This window comes from Moschus berezovskii, chromosome 6, assembly GCF_049115385.1.
Source record: "Moschus berezovskii isolate FMDL1 chromosome 6, NW_MosBer_1.0, whole genome shotgun sequence".
Taxonomy (NCBI): Eukaryota; Metazoa; Chordata; class Mammalia; order Artiodactyla; family Moschidae; genus Moschus; species Moschus berezovskii.
Genome location: NC_142465.1, coordinates 57,863,322 through 57,885,932, shown reverse-complemented (window position 1 = coordinate 57,885,932; position 22,611 = coordinate 57,863,322). Strand labels below are relative to the sequence as shown.

The following is a 22,611-nucleotide window of genomic DNA, read 5'->3' as shown; positions in this document are numbered from 1 at the left end:
AGAGGGATTACTGGGTCATCAGCTGGTTTTATTCCTAGTTTTTAAAGGAGTCTTCATACCATAATGCCTGTATTAGTTTACATTCCCACCAGCAATGCTTGAGTGTTCCCTTTTCTTCACATCCTCTCCAGCATTTATTGTTTGTAGACATTTTGATGATGGCCATTCTAACTGGGTTGAGGTGATATCTCATTGTAGTTTTGATTTCCATTTCTCTAATAATGAGTAAACTAGACTCTGGGAAACAGACTCTTGGAGGGCATAAACAGAACCTTGTGTGTACCAGGACTCAGGAGGAGGGAGCGATGACCCCACAAAAGACTGACCCAGACTTGCCTGGGAGTGTCCAGGAGTCTCCAACAGAGGTGAGGGTTGGTGGTGGCCTGCTGCAGGATTTGGGGCAGTGATTGTAGCAGTACATGCATGGGGTCTTTTGAAGGAGGTCACCATTATCTTCATTTCCTCCACTATAGTTTCAGTTCAGCTCAGTTCAGTCACTCAGTTGTGTCTCTTTCCAACCCCATGGAAAGCAGCACACAGGCCTCCCTGTCCATCACCAACTCCCGGAGTCCACCCAAACCCATATCCATTGAGCTGGTGGTGCCATCCAACCATCTCATCCTCTGTCGTCCCCTTCTCCTCCTGCCCTCAATCTTTCCAAGAATCAGGGTCTTTTCCAATGAGTCAGCTCTTCGCATCAGGTGGCCAAAGTATTGGAGTTTCAGCTTCAACATCAGTCCCTCCAATGAACACCCAGGACTGATGTCCTTTAGCACGGACTGGTTGGATCTCCTTGCAGTCCAAGGGACTCTCAAGAGTCTTCTCCAACACCACAGTTCAAAAGCATCAATTCTTTGGCGCTCAGCTCTCTTCACAGTCCAACTCTCACATCCATACATGACCACTGCAAAACCATAGCCTTGACTAGATGGACATTTGCTGACAAAGTGACGTCTCTGCTTTTTAATATGCTGTCTAGGTTGGTCATAACTTTCCTTCCAAGGAGTAAGCATCTCCTAATTTCATGGCTGCAATCACCATCTGCAGTGATTATGGAGCCCAGAAAAGTAAAGTCTGACTGTTTCCACTGTTTCCCCTTCTATTTGCCATGAAGTGTTGGGACCAGATGCCATGATCTTAGTTTTCTGAATGTTGAGCTTTAAGCCAACCTTTTCAGTCTCCTCTTTCACTTTCATCAAGAGGCCCTTTAGTTCTTCTTCACTTTCTGCCATAAGGGTGGGTTCCTTCTAGAGTATTTTTAATATCAGTAATTGTGCTATTTATCTCTGTTTTCTTATTCTTTATTTCTTCTATGTCCTTGATGATTATATTAACTGTGTTAAATGCTTCTTGCATTTTCTCCATTCAATTTTCAAGTCTTTGGAGCATCTTTACTATCATTCTGAATTCTGTTTCAGGGAGGTTACTTATTTCCTCTTTGTTTATTTGGTCTTGTGAGTTTCTACCTTACTGTTTCATTTGTGCTATATTTGTCTGTCTTTTCATTTTTTTCTTTTTTCTGTTCTCTAACTTGCTCCGCTTGAGGTCTCCTTTTCCCAGGCTTCAGGGTTGTATTAGATCTTCCTTTTGATTTTTGCCCTTGGAGGGAAATGTTGGTTGGGTGGTTTGTGTTGATTTCTTGTTAGGGGTAACTTGTGCCTGTGTTCTAGTGGGAAGAGACCAAGTAGGTAATTACAGAAATACTGGGACATACACACACACACTTCCACACATAAAGCTATAACCAAAGTGTTCTAAAGAAAAGAGTACAGGAGATTGACTTGGAGAGCAAAGGAAACCGAAGGTGATATCAACCAATTGAAAGCAGAGTTCAGTTCAGTTCAGTTGCTCAGTCGTGTCCGACTCTTTGCAACCCCATGAATCACAACAGGCCAGGCCTCCCTGTCCATCATCAACTCCTGGAGTTCACTCAAACTCATGTCCACAGAGTCGGTGATCCCATCCAGCCATCTCATTCTCTGTTGTCCCCTTCTCCTCCCGCCCCCAGTCCCTCCCAGCATCAGAGTCTTTTCCAGTGAGTCAACTGGTCACATGAGGTGGCCAAAGTATTGGAGTTTCAGCTTTAGCATCAGTCCTTCCAATGAACATCTAGGACTGATCTCCTTTAGGATGGACTGTTTGGATCTCCTTGCAGCCCAAGGGACTCTCAAGAATCTTCTCCAGCACCACAGTTCAAAAGCATCAATTCTTCGGCGATCAGCTTTCTTCACAGTCCAACTCTCACATCCATACATGACCACGGGAAAAACCATTGCCTTGACTAGACGGACCATTGTTGGCAACGGAATGTCTCTGCTTTTTAATATACTATCTAAGTTGGTCATAACTTTCCTTCCAAGGAGTAAGCATCTTTTAATTTCATGGCTGCAATCAGCATCCACAGTGATTTTGGAGCCCCCAAAAATAAAGTCTGACACTGTTTCCACTGTTCTCCCGTCTATTTCCCATGAAGTGATGGGACCAGATTCCAGGATCTTTGTTTCCTGAATATTGAGCTACAAGCCAACCTTTTCACTCTCCTCTCACTTTCATCAAGTGGCTTTTGAGTTCCTCTTCACTTTCTGCCGTAAGGGTGGTGTCATCTACACATCTGAAGTTATTGAGATTTCTCCCGGCAATCTTGATTCCAACTTGTGCTTCTTCCAGCCCAGCGTTCCTCATGATGTACTCTGCATATAAGTTAAATAAGCAGGGTGACAATATACAACCTTGATGTACACCTTTTCCTATTTGGAACCAGTCTGTTGTTCCATGTCCAGTTCTAACTGTTGCTTCCTGACCTGCATACAGGTTTCTCAAGAAAGCAGGGTTAGCTAATGTTCAATCTGGAAATCAGAGCATGAGCAGTGGGCCAACTAGGGAAGATAGCATAGAGAGCTCAACAATTTAACTTACTTGGTGAAAGAAAAAAAGTGAAGGTAAAAAGGGAGAATAAAAAAAGGAGAGAGAAAAGAAAGAAGAGAGGGGAGGGAAAACAGAAAAAGAGGGGTAGAGAAGAGGATTAAAAAGTAATCAGACAGAAAAGAAAACATAGAAAAGCAAAGATGAATGTGCAAAAGATTTATACCTATTCAGGAAGAGCTACAGCCAGGAAAGAACTGTAGGAAAAGTAGTTATATATATATATATATATATATATATATATATATATATCTTAAGATGAGTTTTTTTTTTTTTTTTAAGCAAGGAAAACAAGGAGGACAACTCCACAGCACTGCAAAAGGCTAATGTGATGGTGGAAATATTTTGGGGAATAAGCAGTGTGATTTATAAGAAGGAAGAATCTTAAAATGAATTTTTTAAAAAAAAGATTTATAACAAAAAAACAACGAGGAAAACTGCACAGCACCACTAAAGGCTAGTGTGAAGGTGGAGGTATGTTGGGGGAATAAACAGTGTGATGTATAAAAGAAAAAACGAAAAAGAAGAAAAAAAAATTAAAAAAGTTTCTCAAGGTTGTGACTCTTGGTTGTGGAGTCTGCTCCTGTGGATGGGGTTGGATTCATGCCCTGTGATGCTTTCCTGGTTGGGGGAGCTTGTGCTTATGTTCTGGTTAATGGAGCTGGATCTTATCTCTCTGGAGGGAGTGCAGTGTCCAATAGTAGTAGGTTTTGGAGTTTCTATGGGTTCAGTAACCCTTCCGGCAGTCGTTCTAACTTCACCCGTGTTGCTGCTGCTGCTGCTGCTTCAAAGTGGCCCTCTCAGCATAACTGCAGTGCCCCCAGCCCCCTACTTGTCCCTGGGATCATTGCGAGTGCTTCTGTTCCCCTGTCGAGCCCTACTGGTTGAAACTAGGTGTTTGTGTGGATCCTTTTGCATAGCAGCGACTTGTGTGGGCTTCCCTCAGCTCCCTAAGCTCACCCTCTGTGTCCCGGGGCTTATGTGCACTTGTTTCAGCTCCCCGGGCTGGCCTCTGCAATGAGGGGCTAGTGTGGGCTTGTTTTGGCTCCCAGGGCTGCCTTCTGCGTCATGAGGGTTTATGTGCACTGGTTTCCTCCCACTGCCTGCACTCTTTGTCACGGGGGTTATTTGTTCTTTCAGCTGTGCGGGGAGGGTTGTATGCATTGCCTGTTTGTATGCCTCCCCTCTGTCAGCACCCCAGTCCCGCCCTTTGCACCCGCGGTGTTTGTTTGCGGAGTCACCCTCGGCTACCTGGGCCTCCCCTCTGTGCTGCAAGGTTTGTGTGTGCTGGGTGGGTTTGTATGCCGCTGCCGCTCTCAGTTTCCTGAGTCAGAGACACGGTCTGTTTGGGGCCACAGTACAGGAGCTGTTAACGGGCTGAGAAGTGTAGCTTTCTCTGTTTCCTGTCCTCCAAGTCCCTGCTTTGTCAGTTTTCCAAGACTTCGCAGCTCCCCTTTGGGCCCCTCTGTGAGGGAGTTTCCCTGTGTGCACAGGAGCTCCTCCTGTTTCAGGACTCCCTCCCTCCCTTCCGGCACAAGCTCCTGCCCAGAATTTCTCAGTCTTTTCCCTTTTGATGTCTCTCTCCTCTCTCCTACCTCATTTCAGGGAACTTAACCTGTCCCCTGGAGGCCTGGGGTCTTCTGCTGTCGCCCAGAGGTTGCTTTATAGGAGTGGTTTCATATCTTGATGAGTTTTTGATGTATTTGTGGAGAAGCTGGGGATCTCCCCGTCTTACTCCTTTGCCATCTTCTTCCATCCTGCATTTCTTTATTCAAAAGAATTTTGTTCTTTCATACTAAAGAGAAAATTTTTATCCATTCCACTAAGAAGAAATCTTGTGATTCTCAAAAGAGTATCATACTGCTTGTCAACTAGGAATAGGAAAGTTAAAGTTTCAACCTAAACCATGTTTCATGAAATAAAAATAACTTTAGTTCTATATTTTGTTGTATCTAGTTCTTTCACCTGTGACTAAACTATACTCGGAGAAGGCAATGGCAACCCACTCCAGTACTCTTGCCTGGAAAATCCCATGGATGGAGGAGCCTGGTAGGCTGCAGTCCATGGGGTCGCGAAGAGTCGGATATGACTGAGCGACTTCACTTTCATTTTTCACTTTCACGCATTGGAGAAGGAAATGGCAACCCACTCCAGTGTTCTTGCCTGGAGAATCCCAGGGATGGGGGAGCCTGGTGGGCTGCTGTCTATGGGGTCGCACAGAGTCGGACACGACTGAAGTGACTTAGCAGCAGCAACAAACTATACTGGAAACTAAATGGTGCAGGATTTTTCCTCTTTTGTTATACATTTTTGGTAATCAATTTTATTAAGTCAAAAATAATTAAAGACACATTAATTATAAAACATTGAGTAGAAATGAGGAAACAATACTTTTCTTCTTCAAGTGAATATGACTTCTTATTTCTCTGAGATTTTCCCAGTTAAAAATTTGTGTTGTATATATCATTATTCCTAAATCAAGTTTCAGTTTGTACCACATGGTCAGAATTGAATTAAATGAGTTAAATTGAATTTGATCTGCTTTGTATTACACCTGGTGTGTATCATGTGGAAAGATAAAGTGGCAACATATTATTGGCGAATTTAAATATGACAGAAACAAACATGGAGGTATCATAGCATTGTATATACACACTCATACTTGAGGTCTTACTGTGGTTACTGCTTAATTACTCAAAGTTAGTTAGCAAAGTTTATGGAAAATCCGTATTCTGTGCTCAGATCAGGAAAAACATTAGGGTGAAAAGATTTTTCAGGAATGTGTGATAATAGAGGAAGTTCCTCTGTATAGACTAATGTAGATTTTAAGCTATGGTATAATTGATATATATTTTTATGAAATCTGAAATGTAAGTCAATGTAGAGAACAGATGAAAGGAGGGACAGCTTAGGTCAAAGATGATGAGGAGGCCAGGGTTTTCATTGTGTCTCTCCACCCATTATTCTCAGCATTGACTTTTCAAACTCATAACCTAGACTTTCACATATTAGTTTGAAAAAAAAAAGGCCTAACATCATATAGAATTTTATATGCACCAATTCTTAAGAAAAGTGAATTCTTTTGGATTAACAGATATTCAAGCTTAAAGAAATAATCTAACTTTCTGCATTTGTCTTTCTTTGTTTTCAAGCACTAATCTGTAATACATTCCTGCCTCCTCCTCCAGTGCATACACACTTGTAAGGTGTTTATGAGAATTATAGATTTGAACATGCTCTAACAGAAGGACGAGGAAGGGCTAAAGGGGTTGCAATTTTTTTGTGAACAGGGTCCCTAATGGAGAACTGAAGATATCTAGATATGAACCTGTGCAGGTAGACAAGTCAAGTCAGCCTAAAACAGACCTTGTCTGTTGTGAGGACAGTGACTCATCCCCAGCATCATCTCGTCCAGGAACCATCTCTGATCCACAGGGTGGGCTGGTGTCTCTTCTTTCCTCTATGCTCATCTGACTCATTGCCCTAGACATTGTATTATTACTACCTGAGTGTCTTTTTTTCTCCACTAGACTTATGTGATAACTCATAACTGGAACTATTTTATTTATTTTCATGTAATCGCATAGCACAGCCTTTTCAAATCAGCTCATAGTCCATGCTTGTTGAAAGACTTGCTAATTGAAAAACACTAAATAAATTATGTAGTTAATGAAATCACATCATTGAGAATATCTCTTGTGTTGCAAAACCTGTCTCATTAAGCAAGACTATATAGTAGCTTAGTATTCTTTTCTGACTTGGCCTATATCATCTTGTATTGTCTTTAGACCAAAAACTGGTTTCCTTTGAAGTGAGAGTTTAAGTCGAGCTTTGGGGTTATATTAAGCATATTAAGCTTTGGGGTTATAGAAAACAACTGCTTCTCGTTCTTTCTACTTCCCATATATACTGTCAATAAACACTGTCTTTACTATTGCTTATTTTTTTCTCTCAGAATTTACTTTCTCTTTTGTTTAATTTCTGTGGATTTCATTTATCATTACTCACTAACTCATTCATTGTTGATGTTCAGTTGCTAAGTTGTGTCCAACTCTTTGTGACCCCATGAACTGCAGCAAGTCAGGCTTCCCTGTCCTTCCCTATAAACACTGTCTTTCCTATTGCTTATGTTTTCTCTCAGAATTCACTATCTCTTTCGATTAATTTCTGTAGATTTCATTTATCATTATTCATTAACTCATTCATTAGTTCAATAAATATTTATTTAGCATCTTCTATATGACAGTCACTGAAATAAAGTCTGGGAAAGTAGAGATGAATAAGACATGGATTCTGTCTTTAAAAGCTTATAATTGATTAGAGAACATATGAAAAAAACAGATGTAACTCATTGTTTCCCCAGCAGAATTGTGCACTAGTACCGGTGTCATAATAATGATTCTGCTAAGTCACTTCAGTCGTGTCCGACTCTGTGTGACCCCGTAGACGGAAGCCCACCACGCTCCCCCGTCCCTGGGATTCTCCAGGCAAGAACACTGGAGTGGGTTGCCATTTCCTTCTCCAATGTGTGAAAGTGAAAAGTGAAAGTGAAGTCGCTCAGTTGTGTCCGACCCATAGCGACCCCACGGACTGCAGCCTACCAGGCTCCTCCATCCATGGGATTTTCTAGGCAAGAGTACTGGAGTGGCTTGCCATTGCCTTCTCCAATAATAATGATAGCAAGACACTATCTCTATTTTTTTCTCTTACTGACAGTTACAGAAAAGCTGCTTTCTTTTGGGATTATTTTAGGGAATCACCACAGGTTGTCAATACATGGCTCTGAGCTAAGTTCTTTAGGTTACAACACTAAAAGGGTGTTTTACTCCTCTGCCATTTTTTCTGGAGAAGCCCAATGTCCCCATGCAGGACACTGCATATATTGAGGCTGACTGTACCTGTGAGGCTGGGATACAGCTGCTTGGCCACTGTGGCACTGCTCTGAATCTTGCAGAAGAGCTTCTGAGCTGCCAATGCTGCCCTCTGCTCTTACTCTTCATATAGTAAAGAGTGTTCAGTAGTGACAAAAAGACATGAGAATTTGAACTCTGACTAATCTGAGACCACATCTTGCCCCTCTTCTTGCAAATAAATAATCAAAGCCTTCAATATGTTTCTTAATTCTTCCCTGAGCCTCAACTTATCTGTGAGATAGAAACATCTATTTTGTGGCATTAGTATGCAGACTCAATATGATATAATCCTGAAGTTTAGGAAATTTTCAATTAAATATTTCAGTCATATATTTGAAGGGATCTAAGTTCCTTTAGGCCAGGTATGTGTATTGTGTAGTATCTCAATAAATAAACTGGATAAATGTAAACAACTGTTACCTCACCACTGGCTTTTTCTTATATATCTTCCTTAAAGTAGGTATATCAGGCTTCTTTTCCATAATGGTTTTCTCATTTTCTAATTTATTTTTCCCTAATTCTAAAAGGCTAAAGCAAAAGTGAACTTGTATTGGTTACATTTTGGCTACTAGATAGTATGAAGCCATTCTGTTTAGAGGGTAGCATGGAAAAAGGGAAAAAGCGATAAAATATGTTTGTAAGAATCATTAGCATGCTTGTCTTTTCCTGTGGAAAAAATGTGATTTAGTTGGACATGCCTTAGTCATCCTAAGGAAGCAAATAACATCTTCAATGTGCTTCCACACCCCAATCCCAAATATGACACTACTATACCTCCTCTTTTTAACCCTAATCCTAAACCTTTCCTCCTTCTGGGCATTAACTCTTAGGAACTAAGAAGATTCTGAAATATTACCCTATTTACAAGGTAATGAGTCAGCTTGTATCAAAAATAAAGTTAAATTTTTTAATCACAGAAAGAACAGTAACCAGAATATCAGCAATTTTGCATTGATTCCCTAAGTTCCAGTTCTTACAGAATGACATAGAAAGGCCCAGGTGATACCTTTACACTATAATGTGTTAATTACAGGAAAGAACACTAGGATTAAGGAACCTAAATCTGAAGGGTAAACATGTTTATTATACTCTGCCGTAAGTACTCTGTCCTTAGCTCTGGAGGGAGATTCTGTCTTCCAAAGCTGTTTACTATATAATCATTCTTAAAGAGATGACAAAGGACAAACTGTGTTATTCACAAGCCACGCAGAAACATAGGAGACCCAGGGAGACTGATCCAGTCCTTGAACCTTGTCTTAACTTTTTACCTTCTTCAATAATTTTAATAATGCGTTTGTATATCCGTGTATAATTACAACGGAGAAGGCAATGGCAAGCCACTCCAGTACTCTTGCCTAGAAAATCCCATGGACGGAGGTGCCTGGTAGGCTGCAGTCCATGGGGTCGCTACGAGTCAGACATGACTGAGCGACTTCACTTTCCCTCTTCACTTTCATGCGGTCTATCAACAGGCATGTTTTCTGGGGTCTGTGGGCAACGATAATTTTAGGATGTTCTTCTGTTGAGATTAAAACAATTTTTATGTACATTGTTAACAGTTTGCTATATGTCCTTTCCCCCTACAGCTCCTTACTTCTGGAATTAAAAAAAAATATATGGAAGTTTGTCTCCCCTTTGAAAGAGTGCACAATTTTTTTACTTCCATTTTATCATGATCCAAAACAAACTATCCTATGATTATGAGGTAATATTTCCCATGTCACAAATAATCTTTTGGTAATCAGTTTACATTTCTTTATACATTTCTGGTATCTTTTGCTAGATGCTTCTATATAATATCATATTGATTTTATTTCTAATCCATGATGCAACTGCAAACAAGAATCTACAAGTTAAAGATCTTTTTATTTTCTTGTTTTAACCAAGCAATATTTTTCAGGAGATTGCATCATAAAAAATAACTAGAGTGAAGGTAATGGACATAGCATTCCTGTTATTGAGCAGAATACCCATGATTACAACTAGAACAGATCGCTTACAGTAGTAGAATCTGCACAATAGCTCATTGGTGATAATGGATTGGGGGCTGTGAGGGAGGCAATGATATTGTCTAAGATTGGTGTTTTTTCTTACATGTATGATACTCCTAAATAAATAAGAACAACTATAGAATAACTACCCTGCCCTTGCTTAATAAAGACCATTCACACTTTGGTGTTAGAGGTGTGCATCGGCCTTCAAGCAAAGAATGGATTCCAATTCAACAATAAAAAGAGATTATTGAACAAGGGAGGAAAAAAAAGAAAAGTATGAAACTAGGTTAATTCCAGGATTGGACTGCCCCACCAATTAGAAGTGAGGAAAAACATCTGCTACAAATATGTTGGAAATTTTTGTTTTTCAGAGCTAGCAGGAAGGAAGAAGAGGAAAAGATACAAATTAATTCTCTAGGATCATCCAAGAAGTAGAGATATTTTTCCCAATACACTGGAGGAAGTGAATATAGCTGTTTCCTACTCAGATTCACAGGTGCTTAAATCAGAACATCCCAGTTAATCCAATGACAGTCTTTTAATGCTATATTTAATATTAAGCATGAGATAGAGCATAGCACAAACTGAGTATCATTTTTAAATATTACAGTATTTGAGAAATCATTTGAAGATAAAATAGATTTTAAGCCCAAAGTAAACTTTTGTGTAGTGTACATGCATGTGTGTGTGTGTGTGTGTGTGTGTGTGTATTACTGGAAAGGTAGTTGAACTTACTTGAAATACTTGCTTAACAGACATTTTACTTCCTTTACATTTATGTGAATTAAAATCTTCCTCTTAAAACTATATGGAGCAGGATATGAACATAAGAATCTAAGATCATGATTGGGTCATCTAGAGAGCCCATCAGATCTGTTTACATGACAAATATGAAGATTTGGGAAATGCATCTTTTTTTTTAACAATATGCACTTGCTCTAATGCTGCTATCACTTAGAGGTTGAGGCAGAGCCCAACAAAGAGGCCATAAAAAATATGTAAGATGAAAATTTCACCAAGATCTCTCAAACCTTGGAAGCACAAAGAAATATTTTTTGATCTAGGAGTGACATGAAGCTTTCTGACTGCATCTAGGAAGTCAGCAGTCTGATTAATTGGCTCTATGCATTTCTGTGTCAACATTAGCAAACAATGCATGAAAGATGTTCTTCATTTACTTCTACAAACTGTCTCCCTACCTTTCTCTGTCTGGCTTTACCCAAAGAGGCTGACCTCTGTTGACTGCATCACACAGGCTCACTTGTACATAAAAACTCAAAACTTTTCAGATTATTTGGTTAATAACATTTTGATATTGACAGACTATAATGCTAGCTCATTTTTAGGATCTATATCATTAGATTCTGGATAAAATTCAAGACAATTTTATTTATACTTCTGTAAGAATTTAGTAAGATTTAAGTTAGGAATAAAAAAGTAGAACACTTGAATTGTTACCTACCAAGTGAAATAGAATTTCAGGTGCTCTATTTGGGTAGGACATGACTTCCATTTGAAGAGAATATAGAAATAGAAGAGCAGTTCTTTTTTTTTTCTCATGTCAAGAAAATAGTGTATTATGTCCATTTTAAATAGCAGTAAAATGCAAATTACAAGTGCTTATATTTTCTTGTGTCCAAAGTTCTATTTCAGAATAGAATTGCAAAAATAATGCTATCCCACTGTGTAAAGGAAATGAGAAATGCAGGGACCATTAAGGAGGATTGAGAATTAATACAGTGCATTAGCACCAAAGGAAAGAGCGTGGATATTTTGTAAGAATTCAGTGTTTAGTGGCACTTGGATTTGTACTAACTGTCAGATGTTAAATCCACAATGAGGTCAGTATGTACCTTATCTTGCAAAGAGATTTGAGGTGTTTTTTTTCCTTATCAGCTTCTCATTTTGTTTATGAGTTTTATTTATTTTACAATAAAGAAATAGTTTACATTATGGCAACCCACTCCAGTATTCTTGCTTGGAGAATCCCATGGACAGAGGAATCTGGCAGGCTACAGTCAATGGGGCCGCAAGAGTTAGACAAGACTTAGCTACTAAACCACCACCACCAAACTCTGTGGACACAGGAAACACAATAGCACATAAGTTCTCATCTGACTAAACCATATCAAATTCAGATGAAAATTATCTGTACTGTTTGAGAAAGCTAGTTCCAGATTCTTCTTGTCCTGGACCTATTATGACTGACAATTAAATTAATTGTCACACTAGAATTCTGTCTCCTCTTTTTTTGCACTATTTCACTTTCGTATTGCTTAGCCACTGCACAGTAATTACATATATATATTCAAATGTGACTTTTCGGTCTTTTCAGGCTTTATTATAAAAACAACATTTGTGTTTCTGTGTTTGATGTTTTTAGTACCCAGTTGTTGGGATTTCAAAAATTAATGAAAATGGTTTTTGAAAGTCTTTATAAATGAATGATATCAAATTTATGAAGAACAGGTCCAAATTCAGATATACTGTGGGATTCTATTCATATATTTGTTTATTTTTCTAAACTTGATGGTGAAATTTAATTTTCTCCTGTATGTGAAGTTCTTGGTACTTAGGATTTTTCCTTTTTTAATGAAACATTTTGGTATTTATATTGTAGAGGAGCAAAATTTGCCACACCAAAAATGTGTTTCTTTCAGTGTTTATTTTTATTTATTTATTTGGCTGCCCTGGGTCTCAGTTGCAACACAAAGAATCTTTAGTTGTGGCATGAGAACTCTTAGTTGTGACATGTGGGATCCAGCTCCCTGACCAAGGATAGAATGTAGGCCCCCTGCATTGGGAGTGCAGTGTTTTAGCCACTAGACAACCAGGGAAGTTCCAAAAAATATCTGTTTTTGACATGAATGTTAATTTAACTGATTATTTTTAAGAAACAGAAGACTCAGGAAGTTTTTTTTTTTTGTGTGTGTGTGTGTTACCTCTCTCTTAACTGCCTAAAAGATAGAGGTCTTGTTCCCAAATTAGAGCTATCACCAGAGGTATCTGCAAAGAATATTCCTAGGTGTGGTGGGAGATATCAGCAGGAACTAGAGATCAGAGTCCACTCTGTGTCCCATTTTTCCTGCTTCCCCAGTAAACACTTGTTTACCAAACTCTTGATTTTTCATCTCCATGTAAATTGCTTTCCTCCTCTTTGAAATCCCAAACTACTACTTACTGCCAACCTCCTCTTTAGTCTTTAACTGAAGAAGGTATTTAAAATGACAGTTTCATCCATTTTGTAAAGTTACTCACTCTTTTCTTGGCTGCTCCTCCCTTCTCCATACATCTCCTCCCTTCTCTGAACCTGCTCTTTGGAACTCAGAAAAGGTCATGGAGGCTGAACAGAAAAGCCCCTGTGCCCAGGAGCCCACAGAAAGTGAAGTTGCTCCGTCATGTCTGACTCTTTGTGACCCCATGGACAGTAGCCTGCACCAGGCTCCTCCATCCATGGGATTTTCTAGGCAAGAGTACTAGAGTGGATTGCCATTTCCTTATCCAGGGAATCTTCCCAACCCAGAGATCGAACCTAGGTCTCTCGCATTGTAGGCAGACGCTTTACCGTCTGAGCCACCAGGGAAGACAGGACCCCACAGGGCCCTACTCAATTTCACTGTCTCAAATCAATTTAATTCTTGGGCCAGCCAATGAACTTAGAAGGGTAGAGGAAATTTTTTTTTTTTCCTTTCTGAAAGTGTTAAGTATAAAATGAGAAATTATCCACTTACAAAAGTTTTAACTAAAGCGCTGACTTTAAGCTGGTGCTCCATACCACATGAATTTTTGTTGCTGAACCAAACTTGGATCTGCTCACCTGCACAGATTAAAGTCAATCTACTGACACCAGGTTGTGGTGAAGGAAAACATGCATTTATTATAAAGGCACTGATACGTGGAGAATGGTGCTCTAAAACCCCAAACTTCCCAAAGGGTTTCAGTAAAGCAATTTTAAAGACAAATTGGGGGGTGGGGGAGGGTGCATCACACACAGGGTTTGTGATTAGGTTATGCACAATTCTCTGACTGGTTGATATTGTGGTAACAGGGAGGTTAACATTATTAATCCTTAGGGTGCTACTAGTCCTGGAGGCTCATGGTCATCAAATCGTTAATTCCTTCCATTTGGTAATGGTGTTAGTGTCTGTAAAATAACTCAGAAAGTGTGAATCAGATTACAGCAATGGACATGGGGCAGGGGCTTGTCCCTGAGAAGAGTTACAGCAAAGGACATGGAGCAGAAATCTGTCCTGGGAAGGCCCTTTAGGTTCCTGGATTGGTTACATTTTCACTCCTCACATAATTAGTAGTAATTCTACCAGGTTTTATGGTGAAAGCCAGTAAAGATCCCTTCAGAGCTCTGGCAAGGGAAGTAGACATTATGAAGGACATCCAGAGTATGCTTCATAACAAGGGCTAACCTCTGGGGGAAAGAATTTACCAGAGTATTAGCAAATTCAGGGAAGGACATTTATCCTAGTAGACTCTCTTGCTTTTTCATCTCACCTAAAGAATAGCAGGAAAAAAAAGCTAAGAAACATTTGCAAAGGACATAGCCCACACATTGAGGATCACTTAACAACTGATATTTAATTAAAATATCGTAGAATACTTCTTCTTACCCACACTTTATCACAATACCAACAAATTTCCACTATAAAGAGTGAGTTACAGCTAATAGGATTCAAGACTGTATCTGAAGATGAACTTTTGAGAAACCCTAAGGTCAAGAGGGAAGATGAAAATAAAGACATTAGAGGAATTTTTAAGCTTCTGGCTGCTACAAGAACCACAAAAATTAAACACAGCCCAAATCATGGCCTGATTAACATAAAACCTCACACTAAAGACTTTGTACCCTACTTCCTACTACCTGATTCCTCATGTCCAGGTTTCAACAAAATCTTCCAAACATGTTATAAGAAAAAAACAAACAAGCTTGTAAACAATAACAAAAGACACAAAAAGGATCAGAACCATACTTAGATAGACAGAGATGTGGGAATTATTGGACAGATAATTTAAAATTTTAGTGACAATATATTTAAGGCTGTCAAAGAAAGAGCAAACAATGTGCAAGAAAAGATAGGGGGATTGCTGGGTCATATGCAGAAGTTTTTTGGAATAGTTTGAGAAGTACAGCTGCTAATTCTCTGAAAATTTGGCAGAATTCACCTGTGAAAACTTCTGGTATTGGACTTTTTGTTTCTTGGGATTTTTTTTTTTAATTACTGGTTAAATTTTGTTACTGCTAATTGGTTCATTTTTAAAAATTTTTCTTTCTTGCTCAATTTTAGGAGACTGTACATTTCTAGGAATTTTATCTCCTAAGTTGTCCATTTTATTGGCATATAGTTGTCTATAATTATCTCTTATGATTTTTTGTATTTCTACATGTCAGTTATAACTTCTGCTTTTTCATTTCTGATTTTACAAATGCAGAAACAAACAAATGGGTCCAATGAAGCTTAAAAGCTTTTGCTCAACAAAGGAAACCATCAATAAAATGAAAAGACAATCTACTGAATGAGAGAAAATATTTGCAAATGACTTAAGTGATAAGGGGTTAGTATCTAAAATAAATAGATCATACCACTCAACATCAGAAAAAATAAATAAATAAAAAATTGATGAAAGACCTAAATAGACATATCTCCAAAGAAGACATGCAGATGGCCAGCAGGAACATGAAAATATGTTCAACACTGCTAGTCATTAGAGAAATGCAAATCAAAAACAAAATGAAATATCACCTTACAACTGCCAGAATTACTGTCATCAAAAAGCCACAAATAACAAATGCTGTTAAGGATATAGAGGAAAGGGAACCCTGTACACTGTTAGTGGGAGTATAAATTGGTGCAGCCACTGGGGAAAGCAATATGGACGTTCCTCAATAAACCAAAAATAGAACTACCATATGATACGGCAATTCTGTAATGACAATTTTACCTCTTTATTTACAATTTGGATACTCTTATTTCTTTTTCTTGCTTTATTGCTGTGCCTGAGACTTACAATACTATGTTGAATAGAAGAGGTAAGAGTGGGCATCCTTGTCTTGTTCCAAATTTTAATAGGAAAGCTTTCAGCTTTTCGCCATTGAGCATGATACTGGCTGGGGATTTGTCAAAAATAGTTTTTATTATGTTGAGATGTGTTCCCTCTATACCTACTTTGGTAAGCATTTTTTAATCATGAATGGATGTTTAATTTTGTCAGATGCTTTATCTGCATCTATCAAGATGATCATGTGGTTTTTCTTCTGTTTACGTGATGCATCTCATTGATAGATTTGTGTATGTTGAACTATCCTTGTAAACTTGGGATGAATCCCACTTGGTTGTGGTGTATGATCTATTTTGTGTGTTGTTGGATTTGGTTTGCTAATGTTCTTTTGATAATTTTTGCATCTATATTCATCAAAAATACTGGTCTGTAATTTTTTTGGTGCTTTTTTTGATTTTGGTGTCAGAGTAATGGTGGCTTCATAGAATATCTTTGCAAGTGTTCCCTCCTCTTCAATTTTTGAAAAAGTTTGAGAGAGGTTGGTATAAGTTCTTCTTGGTACATTTGGTAGAATTTGCCCGTGAAGCTTAAATTATTATCTTTTGTCTTACTGTCTTATTACATGTGAACATGCAGTGCTCACATACAGTATTTCCTTCAAAATAGAATTACTTAATCTTTATGGCACCCTGTAAAACTTGTGAACATTATTGTTCATCTTGGAAAAAATGTTTCACATGAAGACATTCAGAAGTTTATTTTTAATTTTCTACAATGAGATGTATTTTACGTTATATATGCAAGGCAGCCTAAACCCAGTCATAATTGTCTTCTCTCTTCCTTGATATATGGAATTATAGTAAATGCTTATAAAGGCAGTCAAGCCATTATATATTATATTTTGTTTACAAATGTATACATTTGACATCATTGTTCTTAGGAATTCATGAAGCAGGTGTTTAAATGAGCAAGTGAAGAAGATCAATAGCTTTGCTCTTACTGTCTCTAATAATGACCTACTTTTATGTGTTTGGTACAGTATTTAAAAGAATTGTCATTTGGTTGGTTGTGTGATTATCAGGATCAGTTCGTTACCCTTTGAATCCAGTCTTCTACAATGAGAAGGCCAATACAGACTCCGAAATGCCCTCCTAAAATAAGGCAAATGAATGAAAGGTCTAGCATGCAATGAAATGAAAAGCTATATCCATTCTGAGTTCAAATAAAGTTTAGTTAAATTATATTGAACCCATGCATAATTATTCAATGTCCCAACCCTTCTGCCTAGTACTTATCAAAGAAAAAATTACAAAGATAAATACATGTTGATAGCAAGGAGTTTGTGTTACATTAAAAATGTTTCTCTTATATGCACATTTGCTAAGTATTTCACATATTTTTATAAAATGTTGATAAATTCAGATGCTTCACATTTACTTTCCTCTTACTTTTCTGTCTTTTATTTTTTTAACTTGGCTTCTACTTCTGATATAATTTCCAGTGGTTACCTAGGTCTATAATTAAAATAAGGAATATTTTCCAAAATGCACTCATCTCATGTCCCAAGTTCTTCTCAAACTGTCTGGATATGCCTGAAATCAGAAAGACATCTCTCCCTAACCCTCCTTTAGAAGAGCAAAAGTTAGGAACAGCATATCTAGTCAAAATAAATTATAAGTATTTTCTGAGATATCACCATGTCCTTCTTTCTAACACACAGTATATAAGATTTATCATTGCTTTATCCAAAATATTCCAGGGACATCTTAACTGGCATCCCTTTCTTATAAAACCACTGTCCTGTAATTAATCCTCCTTAACACCAACAAAATGCTCTTTATAATGCAAGAAAATAGATAGTACTACTCTCCTGACAAAACTTCTTTAATGATTCCTTGAAGCTTACATAAATTCCAAGTCATTTAGCATAGCATCAGTTCTTCAAAATCTGTACCTACCTATATTTTAAGAAAATCTCAGTTTTTCTTCCATTGTCTGAACACCAGTCATGTGATACAGATATCTGCTCCACATTTTTAAACACACACTCTTGCCCTCTTCCATTTGGCAATTAGGTAAATTAGAAAAGTTTTGTTTCTTCTGTATAGATGTTCCTTCCCATGTTTGTCTGCTTGTCAAACATTTATTCAAACTTCAGTACACTTCAGCTTCAAATTCTTTGAGAAGTTTCTCTATACTTCGAAGGCAAAAATAAGACCTTTCTTTTTCTTTCATTCCACAGCACTTTGTAAATAAATATTTATTGCAATGTGCTATCATATTTAATTGATTACACATCTGGATCATCAAATAAATGTAGTTATCCTCACATGTCTTTGATCTTTCCTTCTGTGTCTGTTTATAATGACCAGCATTTGATACTTGTTCCTTTGCATTTCCATGCATATTTGTCTTTAAAATGTGATGTCATTGATGCAGATGATACCTGTGAAGGAATTGGTAATTATATTGAATATTTATTTAACCAGCCCTGGGGCAAGTGCTATATGTACATTCAGTTCAGTTCAGTTCAGTTCATTTCAGTCGCTCAGTCGTGTCCGACTCTTTGCGACCCCATGAATCACAGCACGCCAGGCCTCCCTGTCTATCACCAACTCCCGGAGTTCACTCAAACTCATGTCCATTGAGTCGGTGATACCATCCAGCCATCTCATTCTCTGTCGTCCCCGTCTCCTCACGCCCCCAATCCCTCCCAGCATCAGACTCTTTTCCAGTGAGTCAATTCGTCGCATGAGGTGGCCAAAGTATTGGCGTTTCAGCTTCAGCATCAGACCCTCCAATGAACACCCAGGATTGATCTCCTTTAGAATGGACTGGTTGTATCTCACTTCAATTTCTTAGCAATTATTTTCTTTCAATTCTACAAGATGGCTTTATTTATTTTACATACCAGCCATAATTATGGTATTCAGAGAGCATATCTAACTTCTTTAAGACCACAACTAGTAAATGGTAATATAGGTGGTTCTAGATTTTCTCCTCAATCAGGTAAGGTGACATATGGTCAACACCAGACTTCCTGGATTTGACTTCTAGTTTTGTCACCTGTTACTGATGACATTGACATGCAATATATTTTCTCTATCTCAGTTTCCCCATCTATAAAATAGGCCAGTACTAGCAAATACCTCATAAGCTGTTGTAAGCGTTTAACAAATCAACAGTTAAAAAAGTATTTAGAATAGCATTTACTGTGGAGTAAGAATAATAAACTTATGTTCAACATCTCCCAGAATTCTCTGACATATTTTGTCTTCTTTTATTCCAACTCTTTATGATTTCAGAATTATAATCTCTTTATACCTAGTTGGCATTCCTTTGCATATATACAGTGACCCATGAACAATAAAGCTAAGTATCTCATTATGCCCTAATTTGAGCAGCCAGGCAGAGAGGAACTCTGAGGTCTACTAAGCACATTTTCATGATACATGATAGTGGACTAGGAAAATATTTGGCATAGTTAAAAGAGAGAATAGATTGAAGAGTACATGCTAGGGGATGGCCAACTTTTTCTGTACAGGGCCAGGTAATAAATATTTTAGGGTTTGCAAGCCATATAATCTTCATTGCAACTATCAAATACTATTCTTAAAGCACAAAGGCAGCCATAGATAATATAGAAATGAACTCATTTGGCCATCTTCAGAAAAACTTTGTTTTAGACAGTGAAATTTTAATTTCACATAATTTTATGAGTCAGAAAAAATTATTCAACTTTTTTTTCAACTATCTAAAAACAAAAAAGAAACATTTTCAGCACACAAGCTATACAAAAGGTGTTAGGCCAGATTTATCTTTTGACCATGGTTTGGTGACCCCTGATTTGGACAAAGAAACTCATCCCAGAAATGTTTATGTTTAGTTCTCCTCCTATAGGTTTCTCTGTTAGTTGCTATTCAAACATTCTTCTTTTATTTTTTTAATCACCAATAACTGAACTCTTTTCTCTTCGAGTTTTAGCTGAGGAAAGGATAATTAAAGTATATATTTAAAATATCTGTGGAAGAATAAGGAATTTAATACAGTATAAATATAGGATGGCAGGTATACATATGCACTTCCATTACAACTGTAAGATATGTTCCTAGCACATGTGTACCAGTGAAAAAAATGTGATGAGTGATAACTCAACTGGAAGACATGAGTCCTGAATGAATTGAATACAGTAGGCAAGGAGGCAGCACTTCCTTTATTTCTTCAAGCTGATCTCACAATTTACCACTCATCACATGAGCATGAAATATCAAATGTTATTTGAAACTTAAGATTCTTGAGATCTGCCTTTAGTTACTCCTAGCACAGTTACTTGGAGAAGGCAATGGCAAGCCACTCCAGTACTCTTGCCTAGAAAATCCCATGGATGGAGGAGCCTGGTAGGCTGCAGTCCGTGGGGTCGCTAAGGGTCGGACACGACTGAGCGACTTCACTTTCACTTTTCACTTTCACACATTGGAGAAGGAAATGGCAACCCACTCCAGTGTTCTTGCCTGGAGAATCCCAGGGATGGGGGAGCCTGGTGGGCTTCCGTTTATGGGGTCACACAGAGTCGGACACGACTGAAGTGACTTAGCAGCAGCAGCACAGTTACTCTCTTTGGAAAATCAAGCATTAGAGAGGTGAAGCATTAGAAAGGGCCCTTCTGACATAATGCATTTCTTTTGGAGATGTCCTGAAGAATTGATGCTTTTGAACTGTGGTGCTGGAGAAGACTCTTGAGAGTCCCTTGGACTGCAAGGAGATCCAACGAGTCCTTTCTAAAGGAGATCAGTCCTGGGTGTTCATTGGAAGGACTGATGCTAAAGCTGAAACTCCAATACTTTGGCCACCTCATGCGACAAGTCGACTCAGTAGAAAAGACTCTGATGCTGGGAGGGATTGGGGGCAGGAGGAGAAGGGGACGACAGAGAATGAGATGGCTGGATGGCATCACCAACTAGGTGGACATGAATTTGAGTGAACTCCGGGCCTTGGCGATGGACAGGGAGGCCTGGCGTGCTGTGATTCATGGGGTCGCAAAGAGTTGGACACAACTGAGTGACTGAACTGAACTGAAAAAGAGAAGAAGAAATGTAGAAAGTAAATATCTGACAAAAGCAGAAAAATCAGGTTCAGTTTTTCATTTCACTCCCTATCTTGAAGTTAAGTTCCTTTGAAATCAATGAAAATCTTTAATTTAAGGGAGACCTGCATGAGGCCAAGAGAAATAAAAGTCTGACCCATACAGATTGCTATGCAGTAAAGAACTAAACAGAGTACTCTTGTTTTTTCATTTTTTCTCCTGATTATTAAAGTGAATGATTTGGGAGTCGACAGTCATTTAATAATAGTAGTTATCCAGTTAAGTGTTGCATGATACTATACTTCACCTAGGGTTTAATTCAGTTTTGCTATGTGTTTAAATATCTTGGAGATTTCAGCAAGAATGAAAAATTCAGTAGTTATAAATGTTAAGCATGATATAATTAATATATATCTTTATTAATATAATATAATAAAGAGATGTTTTGTGATGGAACCAGTAAGGAAGATTAAAGTATGTGAGGTGTTAAGATTTTCTGGTAAGGTATTTTTGGTTTTATTTCTGTTTTTAGTTCTATTCAGAATAGTTTACAAGCTGTAACAAAATGTTCTTGCAAAACAGTGGCACTTAAGTTTTTGCACATCTTGGTTAGTCCACTTTGTTTTCTAGCTATTATTCCACTTCAACTCACTCATTGGCTTATGATTTAGGGCCAGATCAGCCTCTATCTTTTGAGGAAACCTGGTAGAATTTAAATCTCAACTAAGGAAAAAACCTAAGCATAAACTCTCTAGAGATGATTACAGTTTAAAAAGTATTAATACTTTTGATTATATATAAAAATTCATGCAAGCTAAGTGAGACTGGTAAGAGTAATAATGTTAATATAATCAGTCACAAAACCTTGACTGTATGAATTCTAAGAGAAATACATAAAAATTAGGAAATCCTTCTAAATGTCAGACTTTCCTGTCTATCACATGTCTGTAGGCTTTTTGGATTATGTAAGAGAAAGCATATGCTTATAAATCCATAGGAAAGCATATTTTTAGTGTGTCTCAGCTTCTCCCACTACCCATGTTGTTTGGTGACCTTAATGAAATAAATCAGATCTTTAGCAAAAAGTCATATCCTCCATTCTTAGATTGTGAGCAGTGGCTAAAGAAGAACAAAAATGTATGAATGAGCCTCCATGATCGTCACCCACTCTTCTGAAAGTTTTGTCTGATGGCAGATAATTGGAAAATGCAGAAGGAAGTTCATTTGACAACCACAGATTTTCCATGATTCAGATATGGTATAGGAGGAACTGAGAGTTGTTGTTTCAGTTGCTAAGTCACGCGCAGCTCTTTTTGTGACACCATGGACTATAGCCCACGAGTCTCCTCTGTCCATCAAATTTCCTATTACCATCACTTCATGGCAAATAGATGGGGAAACAATGGAAACGGTGACAGACTTTATTTTCTTGGACTCCAAAATCCCTGTAGATGGTGTCTGCAGCCATGAAATTAAAAGACGCTTGCTTCTTGGAAGAAAAGCTATGACCAACCTAGACAGCATATTAAAAAGCAGAGACATCACTTTGCCAACATAGGTCCATCTAGTCAAAGCTATCGTTTCTCCTGTAGTCATGTATGGATGTGAGAGTTGGACAATAAAGAAAGCTGAGCACCAAAGAATTGATGTTTTTGAACTGTGGTGTTGGAGAACTCTTGAGAGTCCTTTG

At 38.0% G+C, this 22,611-nt stretch overlaps 1 pseudogene; it reads right to left on the bottom strand.

The window, feature by feature from the left end:
• Positions 1–8,317, bottom strand: part of LOC129536040 (condensin-2 complex subunit G2-like) — a 75,937-nt pseudogene extending 67,620 nt beyond the window's left edge.
• Positions 8,318–22,611: the final 14,294 nt, after the last annotated feature.